At 44.3% G+C, this 18978-nt stretch overlaps 1 protein-coding gene and 1 non-coding gene across 2 annotated transcripts in view; both read left to right on the top strand.

Moving 5' to 3' along the window:
• ATP10A (ATPase phospholipid transporting 10A (putative)) overlaps positions 1–18978 on the top strand; it is a 174617-nt gene that overhangs the window by 39639 nt on the left and 116000 nt on the right. The window lies entirely within an intron of this gene.
• LOC136119761 (U6 spliceosomal RNA) lies at positions 9777–9883 on the top strand. The gene has a single exon (XR_010655720.1). It is a non-coding gene; the product is annotated as a U6 spliceosomal RNA (small nuclear RNA).

The following is an 18978-nucleotide window of genomic DNA, read 5'->3' as shown; positions in this document are numbered from 1 at the left end:
TCTTTGATGGTAAGATTGAACATTATTTCCTTAGTGTTACTAGCTATATGTTTCCTTTTGAATCACCTGTTTATCCCCAGTTTAAAAAAATAATTGTTTACTTTTCATTAAATTTATAAGCTATATAGACATATACCATCATGTATATTAATTTTTATCTAGCATATATGTTGCAGGTATTTTTCCCACTGAATCATTACTTTCAGTTTTGTTGAGTGTTTTTTGACACAGAAAAGTTGAAAACTCATATAGTCATATCAATCTTTAGTTTTTTATACGTTTTAACTTATAAAGTTCTTCCAAACCCTGAAATATCAAATAGTCACTTACATTCATTTTTGTTTTCCTTATGATTTTGTTTTAATTTCTCTCAAACATTTTACAGTGTATTTTGTGAGGGTAGAAAGTATGTTTTTCCCTTCATATAATAAATTTTCCAAGAAGAATTTGTTGAATTTTTTTCTCACCAATTTAAAATCCTACTTTCATTGTATTCAGTTTTTTCGTTTTTTTACTCCAGACCACCAGTCTTACCCTGCATATTCCTTTGCACATTTATAAACATTTTAACATGTGGTGGTGAAAAATCACTCCACAGTTTTCTTAGGTATTTTCACCCATTTATTTTTCCATGTAATATTAGAAATATTTTCAAGCCAATATAAATGGGTTGAAAAAATGTCACCAAAAATGTCCCTGTGGAGTTTTGGTTGGGCTTGCTCTGATAGAAGGAGAATCAACATCAATATGGTGTAGCGTGTTTCCATTTAGGGCCATGGTTGTCCTCGTATTAGCCAGCTTTTCCTTTTAAGCTGTTCAGAAAGCACTGCCGTTTCCTTCATAAAGATTCTGCACAGTAATTTTTAAATTTATTTCTTTACATTTGTAATTTTTGTGCTATTGTGAATGGTCTGCCTTCCTTGGACAAGCTCCCTCCCCCAGATTTTTGAGCTAGTGATTACAGATGTAGAAGTATGCTGTTCAATTGCATGTGGCTCTTTCATTGAAGTTTTTGATTATGATCATATCATGATAGTTCTATCATACTTATATTCATCTATATGTGAATATATTTACATTTACCACTATATTTACCACTTATATTTACCACTATAGTATGATCTATTCCTTTAGTGTCTTTTGTTTAAAAATATTTGTTTAATATTAATTTACTGTCTTAAACATTATTTATTAATAAAAAATTATTAATAAATATATTAATGTTTGTCCTATATTTTCCCACATTAAAATTTCATTGGTTTCAGTTTGCTTTAAATGTATCCCATAATGAACAAACACTTTTATATATTGTTTGCATAAAAATAAATTAGCAATGTAAAATTATCCCTAAGGTTCATTTTAATGGAACCTAAGATCAAATAAATAAGGGTATGGGTTAATTATGCTTTTTTAGGTGACTTTTTGTGTTTGTAAATTAATCTTCCAGTTGTTTCAAGCAAATTCAATGAAAAATCAGTTTACTAGAATATTAAAACTAATTTATAGTGAAAAACAAAAATGAATACATTAGATATTCCATCTAAAGGAATGTACAAGTAGAACTTTATCATCATCGTAGCATTCTACATTTAATTACGAAAAATAACCTTTCAAATTCTTTAGCACCCTTCTTCTAAAGAGCCGTATTTGGTCTTGTTCCCATTTTAGAGATAAGAACTCTGACCCTGGGAAGGTCAAATAATGTGCACCCACCTGGATTTCCATCTATGAAGAGATGAACTGATAGTTGAACCATGGAGGTGACCAGTGTCCTCCCAGCTATGATCTGGGTGGACTAGAGAGTTTGGAGAAAAGAAAGAGCTGGTAGTGTGTGTGCATTTGGGCAGTTGTTGTTCTTACGAAGTAAATGATTTTATACATCATTTTAGACACTTTTGTAAGATTAAGTATGTTATGTGAACTTTCATTTCCCAAAATGAATAATATTTTCATAGTCTTCATGCAATCAAAGTTGGAAATTGATCTATTAAACTGATCTATTTAAATAAGGGTTTACCTTCTAGTGGGTTATGGACTGCATTGTTTGTTAAAAGAGAGAGGGAGAGGGCTTCCCTTGTGGCGCAGTGGTTGAGAGTCCGCCTGCCGATGCAGGGGACACGGGTGCGTGTCCCGGTCCGGGAAGATCCCACATGCCGTGGAGCCGCTGGGCCCGTGAGCCGTGGCCACTGAGCCTGAGCGTCCGGAGCCTGTGCTCTGCAACGGGAGCGGCCACAACAGTGAGAGGCCCGCGTACCGCAAAAAAAAAAAGAGGGAGAATTGCATTATAAATAGATTACTTAGACTAGTAGATTGTAAAATTCGAGCAGAATGTTTTTCCTACAGATGATCAAATTCTAGGGTGGGACCCACACCTTTTGTAGCCCAGAGTAAGCTATAACAGAAATTCTCACACCCATTCTTTTTTTTTTTTTTTTTTTTTTTTGCGGTACGCAGGCGTCTCACTGTTGTGGCTTCTCCCGTTGCGGAGCACAGGCTCAGCGGCCATGGCTCACGGGCCCAGCTGTTCCGCAGCATGTGGAATCTTCCCAGACCGGGGCACGAACCCGTATCCCCTGCATCAGCAGGCGGACTCTCAACCACTGCACCACCAGGGAAGCCCTCACACCCATTCTTATAGTAGGCTTTTCTACTGCTAATGAGAATAATACTCTAAATGTGGAGATCTTAGATCTCTTCACTTTGCAGATAGGTCACACCTCAAAAATTCATACAGATAAGACAAAAAAATCAGTTTTTCTCACTTAAAATTTTTTTGTAATGTCATATTATCTCAGAACAGTGTAGCATAGTATTTGATGTAGCAGGTTAGGGAGAGAAGTAACCAAATCTGTGGCATGGTTGACAGTTACCTTTTAAAGAGATATTAAAAGCATAGTAATATTTTTGAAAATATCAAACCAATGTATACTCTTAAAAAACATATTTTTTAAGAAAATTCTGTATTTCATTTATTTTTACTGTGCCCATCATTAACAGAAATCTGGATTTTTGCCTTACATAAAACCAATTATATTCTTTAGGCACAGAAAGGAAACATTTTGAGTTCATTTGGTTTTTCATATTTTCCCACTTTTGATTTAAAAGCAAAACCAGAAAAGCAACATAAGATCAGTCATTTTATTGCCCTGCAAGTTCTGTTCACTAACTTCAAACATTTTAAATTATCAATGTTAACTATTATTGATAATAAAGGAACAGGTATATCTCACTTTTAGAAATATTTTACGTCTTCCATCATAAGATCCCCTATGATGGAAATTTCTGGTTTAAAAAAGATTTACATAGTTTTCCTTCTTATCTTAAAATTCCTTCCATAAGACACAATTGTCAGAGTAACCCTCAGATTATCAGCCTAGAATTGGAAAGGCAAAATTTCCTTTCATTTGCATGAGTTGGAACTGAATTGACCCATCAATTTAAAACACAAAGGTAATAATAGCCTGTGTAAAGCAAAATGTATCATCCTAAGAGGGGAAGCTAGTTCCTTGGTAAAGTTAACATTTCCTCGAAAATGGCTAATAAATAAAACCAGTCTTTTGTTTTTAACATTTCCAATGTAATATCATTTTCTTGGAAAAAGCCACTTTTCACATGTGTGGAATCTAATCATTACAATAGGCCTAATAAAGGATGTTTGCAGAATTTATTCCTGAATTTGGTTTTAGGCCGTGTCCTGTAATAACCAGGAGAGGTGACCTGGTGTGTCGGGTGAGAGTTGGAAGAGGTGAGCTCTAAGCTTCTTTGCCGTCTGCAATGTTAAGACCACCTGCTAATAGATAACAAAGTTGGTGCATTTAAGTTTTCATCTTCTTCCTGCCTGGCCACTCCTGGGAGTGAGAGGAGCTGTTGGGAGGGGCTGAGGGGAGCGTCTGGGAGAAGGGTATGTCCCCTCGAGGTGTCAGGCTGTGCAGGCACCCAGACCCTATGATGGACGATACTATGCTGCAGAGGCCAGCCTGGCCCCAAGACGTGCCCCTTGTTCCTGTGCAGTTGCAGTGCTGACTGAGTTTCACAACAAAGTAGACATCAAGATTTTTATAAATGTCTTTATAAGTCTCTTTTTCTGAACTCTGAAGGCAGAGGTTATTGTGGACCACTGGTTTGAGACCTTGACACTCCCATGGAACAGGCCCGCCATTGACTCTGTAGATACTATTTAAGAAGTGTCTAAAGTAGAACCTTGAGATGGTTGCAGAGCCACAATCCCTCCTTTATGCAACGAGAAATCAATGCTGTTATGAAATGAGAAAACAGGCCTAAATGTGCAAGTAGCCGATCTGTGGCTGCAGTTTTCTGGTTCTCCTGTCACCTCCCCTGGGTCCCTTCCCTAGGATGCCACACAGATTTCTCCTGGTTTAGAATATGAGGTTACATTAATCATTTTGAGTATTGATAATCTCAACTGATCAATAACCTCAACTAATTGGGTTAAGTGAATAGCTATTTGTGTCAATTTTTGTTTTTGTTTTGATGGAGCACAGCTGCTTGTGTTTTATGGAATTTAACTTCTGAGTGCTCAGTGGTTTGACGTCAACTTGGTAGAGGGTGAGGGGGTGGAGAGAGTTCAATTTAATCAAATTGATTTTAGCAAACAGCAAAACAGTTAACTGTAATATCTTTTTTTCTTGAAAGGATGTTCTAGCTTCTTGAGAGAACCTTCTTACATAAATATTCTTCACAAGCCAAATGGACATTTTGTGTTTGGGAGGTATACACCTTACACAAATAGTGCAGATATTTGTGCATTTTCCTATTAATTTTTGAACATTGGTCCCAGACTCTGACAAACTTCACAATACCAGGTTAATATGGCTGGCTCTGCCTTTATCTTCTGTCTGTCCCCAAAAAAGGAAATGCAAAAGAATTTCCTCTTTTTTGTACACAAAATAAGTTCCCAAACCAGAAATAGTTTTAAGGGAAATCCAAAGTGGCCTAATTGAAATTTAAGAAGGCTTATTCATTTATATTTCGAAGTAACAGACTCCCTTTCTGCCCAGCTTGAAGACGTGGAAACCTCAGGGATCACAAGGAAACATGTATTTTCCAGAGCAACTTAAAAAAATCGCAGGAAAATGAGGCCCGGGTTGGCATGGGTGGTCCTGAGGAAAAGGGCAAGTGAGGATTTGGACTGCAGACCCAAAGGCGTTGATCTGCAGACGTCATTGCTGACACCAGGTGATGGGCATCGTTTCTGGTGCCTGTCATCACTTCTGTGCAAGCAGATTTCCACCTGCTGTGACGTTCCTTCTGCCCGAAGGGTTTCCATTTCCTTTCCCAGAGTACAGGTCTACCCAGGATGAATTCTTTCCATTTTTCTAGGTCTGAAGAAGTCTTTATTTCTTTTTTGTTTTCAAAATATGTTTTCACTGGGTGTAGAATTATAGGTGGACAGTTTTTTCTTTCAATAGTTTGAAGGTGTTGCTTCACTGCCTTTTTTGCTTTGGTGTTTCCAATGACAAGTTTATCATTCTTGTCTTTGCTTCTCTGTACGTAATGTATTTTTTCTCTGTTTTTATGATTCTCTGTCATTGATTTTTAAGCAGTTTGAATATGATTTGCCTGGGGTGTCGTTTTCTTCTTGTTCTTGTACTTGGGATTTATTGAGTGTTTTGAATCTGTGATTTATAGTTTTCATCAAATTTGGAAAAATTTTGGTCATTATTTCTTCATCCATTTTTCTCTGCTCCCCCACCCACCCCCTGACTCTATTTCAGATGTATTAGCCTACTAGAAGTTGTCCCAGAGCTTACGGATGTTCTTTTTATACCCTCCCATCTTTTTTTTTTTAATCTATTTTTCATATTGGATAGTTTCTATTTCTGTGTCTTCAAGTTCATTAATTTTTTTCTTTTAAGATGTCTAATCTGCTGTTAATCTCATCCAGTGGGTTTTTCATCTCAGACTTTGTAGTTTTCAACTCTAGAAGTTTGATTTGGGTCTTTATTTTTTAAATCTCTTCCATATGTCTACTTAACAATTTCATCTTTCCTCTAGTTCCTTGAACACACAGATTATAGTTGTCACAACTATGTTAGTGCCCTACTCATTCTGTCATCTGTATCATTTCTGCATCTGTTTGTATTGCTTGATTTTTATTTTCTTGATTACCTTTCTTCTTCTTTGCATGCCTTTGGTTTTTTATTACCAGGCCAAGTGTTATGAATTTTACTTTATAAGCTGTTGGACACTTCTGTACACTTTGAACTAAGAAACTTACTACTCTAGCTGGTGACAGCAAAGACTATTCCTGGACCACTGGGAAATTCAGAGATCTTTCCTTTGCTTTTTTTCAGGTGGTTCTTTCCCTGGCCTTGGGTTGTTTGCTCAGGGCCCCCTCGGTTGGTCTCCAGAGCAGCTGGCCTCTCTGTGCAACTCTCCCTTTTTGGCACCCTGCCCTGCAAACTGCAGTGGACTTGGTCTCCCTGGACCCTCAGCTCTCTCCCCTACCGGCTTGGGGAGACTGAGGGCTCTGCCTGGTTCCCCATCCTGTCTGCAGCCTGAGACCCTTCAGACAATAAAGCAGGGCAAGTGTGGGGCTCACCTCAATTGCTCCACTCTCACAGCTTCCTGCTGTCCAGTGTCTGAAAACCATTTTTTTTTAATTTATTTAATTATTTATTTTTGGCTGCATTGGGTCTTTGTTGCTGTGCATAGGCTTTCTCTAGTTGCAGTGAGTGGGGGCTACTCTTCGTTGCAGTGGCGGGCTCCTCATTGTTGTGGCTTCTCTTGTTGCGAAGCACGGGCTCTAGGCACGTGGACTTAAGTAGTTGTGGTGCACGGGCTTAGTTGCTCTGTGGCATGTGGGATCTTCCCAGACCAGGGCTTGAACCCGTGTCTCCTGCATTGGCAGGTGGATTCTTAACCACTGCACCACCAGGGAAGTCCTGAAAACCAGTTTTTAAAATGTATTTTGTCCCAGCTTCTTACTTGTCTCAAAGTGGAGAGTAAATCCTGTATATTCCACTTGGTCAGAAGTGGAAGTTGGCGATCAGTTTTGAAAATGGAATTATACTTTGTCTTTTTTAAAACTCCAACTCAGAGATTAATAGTGTGTTTTGCTGCCCTTCCACAGCCAGGTCTCAGAGTAGCGTATTCCCCTGTGTTCAAAGAAAAATAAAGACAGCCTAGTACCCAAAAAATAGCTTGTTTTAATTTAAAGTGGAACAGAATGAGTATTTTTTCCTCACTGTTTAAGTGTGATTGATCGTAGATAAATTAAAGGACTTTGATATCATCAGCAAAACATTCTTGCCAGCCCAGGGACAAATACAAGTGTACTTGGAAAAGGTTTGTGGGTGTGCTTAGGGCGTCCTTGTTATTTTCCCTCACTTTGAATGAAAAAAGAAACTTATTTATTTTTATAGTAATGTTTCCTCAAAGTGATTGTGTAGCAGTGGTAGAACATAACACTCTACATTACAAAGCAGAAACAAATCGAGCTTTGTACTCAGCACAGGGCATGATATCCAAAGTACAGAAGTGTTCTTTAACACGGTAAGAATCTGAGTGAGGTTCCTGTTTCCTGACTTATTTTTAAAGTGTGATTGACACTGTGCTTTTTATCAGAGGATAGTCAGAAACTAAGGAAACTGTTTAAAAGACAAACAAACAAAAAACCAACTAACTCCTAGGCGTCAGTTTCTTAGTGGGCCAGGCAGGCACTACAGCTGTCATCTTTGCTCCTGTAAATGTTCGCTATGTCTCCTGATAAATTGTTTCCACTTCAGAGGAGCTGGGTGGGGAGAAACATGGACCAGGCACTGAGCAAGCATCACCATCGCTCCAGGTCCTGCATGATGCCGTGCACTCTGCTGGCTGGCATCTTCCAGCCCGTGCCTCAGTTTCCCCGGCCTCACAGAGTGGAGAGCAGTGGGGCTGGGCCTGGGGAGACACAGTGACTGGCGGAGTGAGCTGTGGTACAGCTGGATTAGGTGTGATGTCGGTCCCCGTGTGTCCGATGACCCATGTACACTGTCCCTGTGTCCCTGACACTTGTGATGTTTCTGGGTCCCTGAAGCTTTTCCTCCCCACAATCTCACTAGTGCTTTTTAATTTTTTTCTTGTAAATTTTTTTTCTTGTAAACGACCAGGCCCTGCCCTGATCGTTTTGTCTTTCTCCTCTCTCTTCCCTCTCTGTCTTCATCTCCTGTTTCTCTTAGTTTTTTCCTCTCCTTTCTTTTCCCAACTCTGCTGTATGTCTTGGTGGGATGCTTCCCTCTCTCTGTGGCCAGGAACTGGCCAGTCAGCAAAGTTTGCCTCTGACCGTCTTCCTCTTAATCACCCAGCTCTGTATCTGTAGAGAGCCTGCAAGAGCCCGAGTGATCCACGTCTGCCTGGGACATCCCGGCAGCTCCTTCTGGGCTCCTGCAGTGTCCCTGATGCTGGCCTTCCCCGCCTCTTGTGTTCACCCAAACTGACCCCTCTGGAACCTATGCTCACTGGGCCCCATTGTCTGGTAGCTTAAGGCTGTTAATGGGTTGTAATTAGTGAAGTGAAGAGAAATTTCTGCTAAGGTGGTATCAGGTCACCTGTGACCCCTGCTGGATGACACATGTCCTCCACCTCATTTAAACACACACTGTTGTCATGGCTAGGAGACCTGTTCTGACTCCAGATCAGGGCAGTTAGTTCTCTGCTTCTGTCAGGCTGTATAGTTAAAGGGAAGGCTGTGCTACACTTGGCTTCTAGGCATAATTATGGTGCGTCTTCCCATACCTCACCTCCCTGGCTTTGCAGATGAATTTCTGGCCACCCAGTGGTCACCCCCTGGATCCCAGTAGTGGTACTTTCTGTGGAAGCCTTTTCCATCAGACCTGGGAGACCTTGTCTCGTAAGTCCTGGCCAGGACTGTTTGCTCTGTTTTCAGACTGTGGTAAAAACATTGCTTGTTGTAGGCAGGTAGGAGGTAAAGCCCTGTGGACATAGAATCATAGTTTTATCTTATATATTTAAGTTGCAAAACAGTCTGTGTGCCCAGAGCTCTGTGGGCATTGTTACACTTTGAAAACAAACAAGTATAGATGTGTATTTCCCAGAACATCTTCAGATTTAAAGGAACCCTAAAATATGCAGGTGAGAGGATTGGCTTGCTCTTGAACTGCCTACCAGCAGCTTTGAATTCTAAGCAGTGTAGACACTCAAATCGTCCCTTTGGTAATTCATCCACGCCTTCATCCCTGCACCCCGTCTCCTGGCAACCCCGCTGCTGTACTATCAGGTAACCACAGACAGGAAAGTTAAGGAAACTTGAACCAGGCCCTTGGGCTTTTGGCAGCAGGTCTTATTAGAAGGTTTGCAGGAGATGAGGAGTTCGGGGATAGTTTTCCTGCTTTGGCCTCCTCATTTCTCAGCCCCCACTCTGTAACACTTACATGGATCACAGGGAGTTAGCATTAAGTGATGGGGAAACTGCCATCAAGCCTTCATCTCTAGTTGAAGACCCTGACTTTGAAAACTAGATTCTAAAATGCACATTGTCATTTTTGGAAAAAAAATTCTTGTAATTAATTTCTTATGTCAGGTGGTTTGCCATACATGTCCTAGATCTACCTGAAGTGCATATAGTCTGCAGCGTGGGTGACCCCAAGGCAGACCACTTCTGTATTGGCCGCCAGACAGGATCTACCACCCAGTTCTGCGACGGCAGAACTGAGAATACAGGCCATGGGAAAGAGGGCAAAGTATCTTCCATCCCCTTCTTGTTTCTACTTCAGGATTTTTAGCAACAAGTCCTCATGCTTAAATTACCGTGTGCTGTGCTCGCTTCAGTAGCACATATACTAAAATTGGAACGATACAGAGAAGATTAGCATGGCCACTGTGCTAGGATGACACGCAAATTCGTGAAGTGTTCCATACTTTTTGTATAACTGATTCACTTTGTTATAAAGCAGAAACTAACACACCATTGTAAAGCAATTGTACTCCAATAAAGATGTTAAAAAAAAAAATTACTGTGTGCTGCTAGACCAAAGATGAACGGTGGTCATGGAAACATCTTCCCGCCTCTCGGCGTATCCAGGTGATGAGCACTGTTCTCAGGCACATGGTGCATCTATGTAACTATGAGTGAGTTTGAGGTTTTCCCAAGAAGGAAAGGAAAATGAGCACAAATAAAAATTTCTGAAAGCAAAAATTTAATTACATGTTACCTTGAAGATAGACTTTACCAAAAAAAAAAAAAAGCCATCTTTATATAAATGTGCCCTTTGTTAATGTTAGCTCACAGCAAATTTGTGGTGAGGTGGATGGAGTTCTTAAGGTTGGTTGCTCATTTGATTTTTCTCGTCTTTAGTTTTAAAAGAAACACCATAATTTTGAGAAAGTCAAAGTGAAATGTGTGTCCTCCATCACTCTGCCATCAGTAATTGTCCCTGGTGCCCTTAGTTCATGGCTCGCCACTCCCACCCTGCTCCCACTAGACCCTTTGTGGGAGGTATGGGCCTTACAGGCTCCCTCCTGTATCCCATCTCTTGGGGATTCCTCCACTGTGACATGTGGCCCCCACCATCCCACACTCAGCTGGGTTCTTTTGGGGGGTGGTCCCACCTCCCTGCCTCTCACCCTCCCATCTGGGGCCTCCCAGGGTGCTCTTACTTAGAGTGCAGACTGTCTCAGTGCTGGAAGCTTCCGCAGGGCTCAGGCTTCAGAGAACACAAGCAGGAATCCTCCCATGCAGCCATCATGTCTCCCCTCCCCACCATGTGGGCCGTCTCCTGTAAGGACCTTATTGCCCACTTGTGGCCTCTCTGCATACCCCCATCTCACGGCCAGTCAGTGAGCACATCACATCCTCCCAACTGTGACCATCTTCCTGAAACCCAGGAAAGCCTGTGCTGATGTTAATGTGTGTGAATCCCCCCAGCCTTTAATCCTAAAGCCAAACTCCACCTTCTCCAAGAAACTTCTTCTAAGTTCCCCCAAAGAATAGACAGCATTTGGCATAAAAATATTATAGATCCAGGCTGGTCACCTGATGGGGGAAAATACTGGCATAAAAATACATGAGTCGCAGGGGCTTCCCTGGTGGCGCAGTGGTTGAGGGTCCGCCTGCCGATGCAGGGGACGCGGGTTCGTGCCCCGGTCCGGGAGGATCCCACATGCCGCGGAGCGGCTGCGCCCGTGAGCCATGGCCGCTGAGCCTGTGCGTCCTGTGCTCCGCAACGGGAGAGGCCACAGCAGTGAGAGGCCCGCGTACCACAAAAAAAAAAAAAAAAAAACATGAGTCGTGAATCACTAGTTCCTTATACAAACTGCTTTCTCACCTGGGAAGCAGGAGACAAACGGGAGAGTGTTTTGATGAGAGTTGATCGATAAATTGTGCTGAAGTATAGGTATCCCCCACTTTTCGAAAGTTCAGTTTATGCCACTTTGTTTTTACTTTTATTTATTTATTTTTTTGCGTTCACTTTTGCTAACCAAAAGAAATCCAAAGAGGATTTTTGCTTTTATGAAAAAAGGCAAAAAGCAAAAATAGCGTTTGTCTTGCAGCGAGCGGCAATAGAGGCAATGCACACCTCAAAGAGTGACACCACCAAGCTCTTCCTCTGGGAACCACACTCAGCATCTCTGTATCTAGTAGCTTTGAACTGTGTGAGCATCTGTGCTTTATCTAGATTTATTTTTGTGCATCCCTTGCCAGCTGTGTTGAAAGGTAGTTGCTTCTTCATTTATGCCATTTCAGGTCAGGAAAAGTTTCATAGAAACACTCTGCTTTTGGATAGTGGGGGAAACCTGTCATCCTTTTTTGGTCATTTAACCATTAATTTATGCCTAGCTGCTTCATCCAATATACCCCTAGCACAGTAAGGCCATAGTGAGACCTTGAAGAAAGCAAATGCAACAGTGAGAACAAACCCTAGAACTGGGAAGTAACTTTGCTACCCAGTGGTGACTCATGGTGGTGTTATTTTCATACTGTGAAATGAAGGGCCTTGTTGTGTAGTACAGCATGGGAACCAACAGTTAAATCGGGGGCTGTGTGCTTTCAGCCTACTGATATATTTGGCACTTGTGAAAGTAAATAGGACACATTTAACTTTCAATATTACTTAAATGGTGATTGCTTACTGCTTTTTTTCTTACTGGTATGTTCTACTGTGATCTTCCTCAAAGAAATCATTCAGTCAAACTTTTTTTTTTTTTTTGTGTGTGGTACATGGGCCTCTCACTGTTGTGTCCTCTCCCGTTGCGGAGCACAGGCTCCAGACACGCAGGCTCAGCAGCCATGGCTCACGGGCCTAGCCGCTCCACGGCATGTGGGATCTTCCCGGACTGGGGCACAAACCCATGTCCCCTGCTTCGGCAGGCGGACTGTCAACCACTGCGCCACCAGGGGAGCCCCAGTCGAACTTTTTACCTTCACTTCCACTATAGTTAGAAAATCTGTGAGGACATCATTTCAGAGTCCCAACTGGCACCAACGAAAGTGTTTTTCTCTTTAAAATATTTGGTTACTTAGGACTTGATTTAAAACCATCACCCTACAAGGAACGTTTGACCATCGCAAGAATCTCAAAGCATTCATCCATTCAGCCAGCAAAGCCAGCTTGACCTGTGGGAGGCCGGGCCTTGGGCAGGGTGAGGGGATGGGCGGCCTGAAGGCCAGTGTGCACCCTGTGCATGTGGCCCGGTGGAGTGGGTGAGGAGGCCCACGGGCAGGCTGCCTGCCCACCCTCCCTGGTGAAGGTGCTCAGAGCCTGGGCATCTCGTCCCCTTGAGCGTTCAGAGGCACTCAGTGGAGGAAAGAAGATGGCATTCGGGCTGATTCTTGAAATATGTGAAGATTCCACTGCATGAAGAAATGAGTGAAGGGTGTCTTCCTGGTCTCACACCCAAGGTGGCCGTTCTTTGAAAGTCCTGAGTACTTCTCCTTTGCCCGTCTTTTGTTGCTCCTGAAAAGCTGACCTCCCAGCTGAGGTGGAGGCAGTCTGTGTGATGGAGACATGGGTGCCTTGAAGGGTAGGCTGTGGTCAGAACTGGGCCATTTAGATGCACTGGAGAAAACACATGCCTGCCCTTAATTTCTCCTGCTTTGGGGTCAGGGAGCATTCACGGTGGAGGGAGAGCAGAAGGTGTGTCAGGGCGGCTGTTTCTTCTGTATTAATTAGAAGATAATTATGTTTAGCAGTTTGCAGTTGCTTCTTCTCAAAGCAATATAAGGGGCTTTCCTAAGAATTAAGATAAATGTCTTGGGAAGACTATTCGAAATAACTAGCAGATGTGCTTTTCATCTTTGATTCTGAAATACCTTTTCCTCCAGACTCTGGGAATGATGGGAATTTCACGTTTTCTTTTTAGTAAAGGTAGAAACTTGTTTTCATGAAGCAAATTATGAAATGTTTGCCAATTCCTAGAACTAGGTGAGTTTTGGGAAGGAAAATAGTCCAGCCTTCCTTTTTTAACCCCTGGATTTAGAATTTCCTTGTGTTCTGCCCCTAGAAGGGACACATAAGCCTCCAACTTGTGGGCCCAGGTGGTGCTAGAGTGGACACAACCCACGGGTGTTGAGCTACAAGACTTCGACTTTTATCTGGAACTTTCTTATATGTTCATGCATTATTTTCCCAGTCAAAATCTGTAAATAGCCAGCTGTTCGAACTCAAACATAGCACAAAAATATGTATTAAGTGTGATGCAGGGGGTGGGCCCACTTTTTGGTGAATGCTACTATTGAAACATTGATTATGATAAAAGACTTTCTGTTTCTTAATGAGGCAGCATCTCTTTTCCCGGATCCGGACTCTTGTACAGCAGGAGGAACTCAAGGTGGTGAAGTGGGGGCCCTGAGGCCAGTGTGTGCTGGGCCTGGTGGATTCCATCTGCACTGTGGGTCCTAGGGACTCAACCAGTCATTCTAAACTAGCTGGAGAGGCATCGCTGAGCGGGTATCCAGCAGGGTCCTGTGGGCCTGTGTGTAGATGTGGAGGTTGGTTCTCTCAGAACCTTCTCCTGCATCACCATTAGCTTGCCACACCTGCTGCACATGCCTTATAAGATTTCAAAAGAGAGTTTTTACTTTTCCTCCATTCCCACCTTTCTGTTTTCCAAACCCAGGATGTATTACAATTTGAGCAAATCTAAAAAGCCAATACTTAAAATTCCTGATATTTTTATAATATTTTATACTTCTAAAGGAAATACCACATAATATTATTCATTCAGCTGTATAACAAACATTTATTTGACTCTATATATTTAATATTCAAAAGTGCATGCTGGATAAAATTGGTTTGATTCCCAAGGACAGTTCTGAGAGGTGACTCGCCTGTGTCATTAGCCACGTTTTCCAGACAAGATGACTTACGTTCATGTTCCTAGTAGTTAGGTGGCTTATCCAGGCACACTAAGTGGATGCCGGAGGCTGATTGAACACGTCTGTCTTTTTAGATCTCAGGCTCTTTCTACTTGACTTCCACGTGTGTCAGTTGTCCTTGATGTGTATATCTGTGTGTACCCATCCACGTGTACGTGTGTGCACCCCCCAACACCTACAGACATACCGCACATGCTCAACGTGCATACACCACACACACACGCCTCCCACTCGTGCACATCTTGTGGCAGGGCAGTGTGCAGACAGAGCAGCAGTGTGGGTGGCACTAAGGCGTACTCAAGCCCACGTCTGGCAGATCTGTGACTCCCAGTCTACGCTCGCAGAAGCCAAGGCCTATGGAGGTTTGGGAATTGCCCAGCTTGGTCCAGACTGAGTGAGGTTCATTCTTGGGCTTTCCGAATTCACTGTTGGGTTTAGCAGGTGCTGCTGGTGTGTCTACTGTGGGCTATCTTGGCTTTACAAGCAGGACGGCAGCACCTCGGAACCTGAGGGTCACATCCTTACGGAACAGGTGCTAGTGACAAGGGCCCTTGGGAATGGGGACTGGACTTTGCCCGCCAGGGGTTAGAACGGCAGTGGCCAAACCCTGGTTCCCACGGACTAACTAAGGCAGAGCAGCTCGGGCTGCTTGTGTAGGTTCCATCACTCTCTTTAAAGAACTCTCCATGGTGGGTGAGTTGCTCTAGTGATGCAGTCCTTGTGTCTGAGAAGCAGAGATGAAACTTGCAGATGCCCAGAGGGCATGAGGGCATCACAGGCCCCCTTGCTCCCTGTCGTGCCTCGTCCCTTAGCATGTAGCCCAGCAGAACCAACAGACACTGGGTGAATGAATGAGTGAGTGAATGAAAGGAAGAAGGTGCCTAGTGGGTCACGAGTAATCCAGGGGTCCTAGGGGACTGCATGGCAGATGTGCCTAAGGGATGGTAAGTGGGGGCCCAGCACAGGCCACAGAGTCACAACCTGACCACCTTCTCACGAACCATTGTCTCCCCTCAGACCCTAGGCTGCTGTGTCCAGGGTCAGAGGGGGATGTGTCCCTGTGGCCGGGTCTTGCCTTGTTTCAGGAATCGTCCCCCCTCACAAGGGTCCCTTGGCCATGAGGGCACCAGGGGGGAGCTGACTTCAGGACACATCCCACTGAATATTGGCCACACCCTCCTCACATATAAAATGCACTTTTACCTGATTTCTGCTCATGATTTGTTTTAGGCAGCATAATGGTCCCCCAAAGACGTCCACCTCCTAATCCTCAGAACCTGTGAGTATTTTCATGGCAAAGCACAGTTAAGGTGGCTCATCAGATGACCTTAAGATAAAGAGATTATCTTGGCTTTTCTGGGCGGGCCCATTATAATCCCAGGGATCCTAAGGTGGAAGAAAAAAAATCAGGAGAGAGCCAGAGAGATGGAGCTCAGTGAGAGAGGCCTGACGCCACGTTGGCCTTGAAGGTGGAGGAGGGGGGTGGCCTTGGAAACTGGAAAAGTCAGGGAGACGGGTTTGCCCCTGGAGCCCCCAGAAAGGGATGCGGCCCTGCTGACACCTCGATTTTAGCTCAGTGAGGCCAGTGTTGGGATTCTGACCCCCAGGACTATAACATGATAAATTTGTGTGGCTTTAAGCTTTGCTCGTGGTAATCTGTTACTGCTGCCAGAGGGAGCTGGTCCATAGTCCCAGACTCTGACTCAGTGCATCCACGTGGCCCCAGCTTCAGTGAGGGAGGCCTGTGGGTCTGAGAGCAGCTGCCTCCTTATTTCCCAGCCTGGTGGTTTCAGTGTTCAAGGAGGAAAGCCCAGCTCCGTGTTGCGACGTTAAAACAACACGGTCTGTACTGCAGAGACAGGCATATGCAACGTCTCCATGGTGCACTTTGCCCAATTTCTGTTCTGTTCTCAGAAGACAAGCATCCAGTTGGAGAGTTCCCAAGTAAGTATTGGCCCAAAAGCAACATTTTACTGACTTGAAACAGGAAAATAATTTTTAAAGTCTCCCTGGTGAACAAAGATGGCTTTGTGTGTGGTACTAGCCTGAGTCGGCCACGTGCCCCCCCGTCATGTGGAGCACGTGTTCCCTGTGTTGGTATAAAAATGTGCGTGAGATCCTTCCCTTTGGAACACAGGGAGATTCTCAGCCTTTGGCCCAAGGCAAGTGGTACTGCTCGCCAGTAACAGAGATATACTGCCTCGTGGCCTCTGTGCTCTGTCAGGCATGTTGGGTTCAGAGATTAGCAAGGAGGGGTCCCCATGGGGGCCCGAGGTGCCCCTGCCACCTGGTGGTGCAAAAGGACAGTAGCCTGGTGAGCAGTAGGTGCAGAAGGGGTAGGGGCAAGGTGCTTTATAGAGCGGAAAGGTGTGATTTCCTTAAAAGCAAGCTGTTCCATGCCAGGTTGAACCATTTTCAAAATGAGCACATTGAGGCCTGATGATTGGGGAACTAAGGGTGAGAGGTGTTGGCTGTCTGGGAGGTGAGTACGAGTCAGCATTCCAAAGCTCCGTGCTGGCACCTTTGCCCAGAGACTCTCACCCAAGACCCCGTCACAGCAGCCCTGAGTACACAGCCAAGCTCATCTCTGCACCCATTCCCTACCCCACGGTACAAGCATTGTCACTGTTGTCCCCACTCTGCAGATGGGAACACAGGCTCAGACACACGCCTGGGAGCACAGCTTGGAAGTGCTGACCCTGGGGTTGAACCCGGGGCCTGGGGAGCTGCTGGCTGAGGGGCCTCACATCCCAATGTGTAGGACAGTGTGAGGGCAGTACATGTGGCTGGTTCCCCAAAGCATCTCTGTCCCCCTGGGGTCATGGCACACACTGGACTGCCTTCCCCAGCTGAGGAGAGGCTGTCACTCCAAAGAGTTTTCTTTTGTTCAAGTTAGTTGCCTAAGAGGAGATACATTTTCCTTTCACCCAGAATGACGCCCCAAACTCTCCTCCGTAAAGGGGAAAGCATGAGGATAGTGCTATCACTAAAGTTATTCAAATACTGGCGTTAGATTAAATGTGTGGACTTTATTTCTGTATAAGCACATAGGCTCTGCTGTTGTTGAAATACTAGGAATAAAATAAAAATAAAAAATAAAAAATAAGGTGAGAACTAGATGTTAAAAAAATTAGCCATGTATTGGTATTTGAAATAAAGTGAATTTTATTAGGATGGGTAGGAAGCCTCCCGAATGTTCCAGAGTGGGCTGCCTGACACACTTTCTACACTACACTAGATCAGTTTGCATTGTTGGGGGGTCCAGATGAAAGCCCTTTATGGGCGTGTCCAGTGCGGGTGGCAGCCAGAGCAGCCGAATCGGGTTTTGTCACCATGATCTGAGGACTGTTCTCTTGTTGGGTGTTTGTCATTCAGCCCCGGTGGCCCAGGAGACCTGGAAGCTGTCTCACCAGACTGGGATCACATATTGCAGGAAGTAAAAAAGCCTTTTTTCTCCTGCTGATTGGAATCTTCTTGCTGTTCTGTGCTGCCCTCCTTGTGCCCTTGGCCTTGCTGCGGGATGTCCACAGATGCGGGCAGCGGGTCGGCCCCTCTTCATGCCAGTGACCTGCTCAGAGGTGTGTCCTGGGCCTGGGGTGCCTGTCCCAGCTTTCCTGGCAGCAGGGGGATTCCTTGTGCCACTGAGGAGCCTAATATACACAGGTGTGTGTTTTGTGAATTCTTTTCTGAAAGATAACCTTTCCAAGTTACTAAAGTTTCAAGAGCCACTGAAGGAGTGAGAGGCCTTTTCAAGGCGAGTTTGAATTACTGCTGCTGCCATTTCCACCCAGAGGGCATTGTCCTGAGGCCCAGTTGGCCCATCCCAGGGGGCAGCAGGCAAGTTCCAGGCAGAGGACACCTGTCCAGGTCACTTGTGGTTGCAGCCATGCCCAGGATGCCTGCCTGGCCACAGGGGCACATCCCCAGTGGAAAGAACCGGAGCAGTCCGAAGAAGGGTGAGTGCTCTCTGATGTCGGCCAGACTCAGCTTGTGCAGGAACAAAGGCTCCCTGGCCAGCACCCTGCTATGGGAACCCCCGTGTGCTGGCCCTGGCTGTGTGTGCACACAGGGTCATGACAGAGCTGTGGCTGTGTGGGTGAAAGAGACTGACACTCAGCACCTGTGCTTTGGCTGTGAAACAAACCCTTTTCACAGGTCAAATTTTTCCCAGAGGATTTCATGACACACTACCTCAGTTAAGGAATAAAATGTCTCAAGAAATATTTCCAGGCAGTAATTTTAGTGCTGGTACTTACCTGGCAGTCTTTGGGAAAATAAGTATTACTATTAATAGTGGTAAAGATAATAACATATTGCTAAAACCAAAATCAGGAATCGAATTCAATGGTATTTAGATTGTTAGAGGCATAAGCAGAAATCCAAAAACATTAAAAAAAATTTTGTTCCTATTTACAAGCACTTTCAATCCCAAATCACTGAAGTGGATTGAGTGAAGAGTCTGTCTCTCCCTCATCTTAAGAAGCTACGTTGAAATCCCAAAGTCGTCATTGTTACGGGTTTAGAATTGGGCCAGAGGTGACCAGTCGGCAGGCCTTCCCGCAGTGGGGCCTGTGTGACAGTCATGTCTATGGCACCCAGGCCTCATGAGGTGGGCTCAGCAGTATGACGGCGATTTGGTGCTG

This window comes from Phocoena phocoena, chromosome 2 (assembly GCF_963924675.1).
Source record: "Phocoena phocoena chromosome 2, mPhoPho1.1, whole genome shotgun sequence".
In the NCBI taxonomy this organism is placed as follows: Eukaryota; Metazoa; Chordata; class Mammalia; order Artiodactyla; family Phocoenidae; genus Phocoena; species Phocoena phocoena.
Note: the sequence above shows the minus strand (reverse complement) of the source record. Positions and strands in the feature narration are given on the sequence as shown.